Here is a 1446-nt window from a genome sequence, read left to right as displayed (position 1 = left end):
CTTCCCAGGAAGCTGTGGCTATTGGCACGTTCCACTAAAGGACACTGGCCCTGGGCTGGTGAGAATCCTGGAGGTCAGGGACTCTGCCTGACACTCTTGTTTCTGAGTGGATGGTACTTCTCTTGGAAAGCAGAGATCCACACTTTCTGGAATTATGCCCCCCCCCAGTAAGTTATTCTTTTAAAAAGTTTTGTACTTTTCTTTTTGATTGACATAACACATACATGCATGTATGGGGTACAGTGCTGATATTTTGATACATGCATGTAATATATAATGACCAAATCAGAGTAATTAGCATATCCATCACCTCAAACATCTGTTATTTCTTTGTGTTGCACACATTCAAAACCCCATCTTTATTTTTAAAAGGACAATTCTTTTAGTTACTGTCTCCCTCCTGTGCTACAGAACGTGAGAACTTATTTCTTTCATCTGACTGTATTTTTTGTACCAGTAATCAGTTTCTCTCCATAACCCACCCCCAGCCTCTGGTATCCAATATTCTATTTTCTACTTGTCAGATTCTGCCTGAATGGGAACCTGCAGTATTTGTCTTTGTGTTCTTATTTCACTTAACATGACTCTTTCAGGCTCCTCCACATTGAAAAAAGGCAGGACTTACCGTTTTTAAAGGCTGAATAATATTCTATTGTGTAAATGTACCACATTTTCTCTATGCAGTCATCCACTCATGGACATTAGGTTGATTCCATATCCTGGTTATTGTAAATAGTGCTGCTATGAACAGGGGTGCAGATGTATCTCCAGCTCACTCATTTCCCTCCCTTTGGAAATTTGCCCAGGAGTGGGATTGTTGTGTCATGTGGTAATTAGAAAACCTTTCTTGAGGAACTTCCATACTGTTTTCCATAATAGTTGTTTGACTTGCATTCCCACCAACAGTGTATTAGAATTCTCCTTTGTCCACATCCTCACCAGCATGTTTTTTAAAATTTTTTTATGATAGTTGTTCTAACTGGGGTGAGATGGTATCTCAGTGTGGTTTTAATTTGCATTTCCCTGATGATGAGTGATGGGGAGCATTTTTTCAATATCCACCTCTTGGCCATTTGTACGACCTCTTTTGAGAAATGTTCATTCCAATAATCTGACCATTTTAAAATCAGACGGTGTGGCGTCTTACTTTTCTTTTTTTCTGTTGAGTTGTTAGAGGTCCTATGTACTCTGGACATTGATCTTTTGTCAGAGGAATAGTCTGCAAACATTTCTCCTGATTCTGTTGACCATTTCCTTTGCTGTGCAGAAGCTTTGGGGTTTGGTATTATTCCGTTTGTCTATTCCATTTTCTTTTGTTTCCTGTGCTTTTGAAATCTTATCCAAAAGATTGTTGCCCACACCTTGTCCTGAAGTGTTTTCTCCTAGTAGTTTCATAGTTTGGGGTCTCACATTTAAGTCTTTTTTCCATTTTGAGGTTTTTGACTT

This window comes from Marmota marmota, unplaced genomic scaffold (assembly GCF_001458135.2).
Source record: "Marmota marmota marmota unplaced genomic scaffold, marMar, whole genome shotgun sequence".
Classification (NCBI taxonomy): Eukaryota; Metazoa; Chordata; class Mammalia; order Rodentia; family Sciuridae; genus Marmota; species Marmota marmota.
This window is presented reverse-complemented; position numbering follows the sequence as displayed.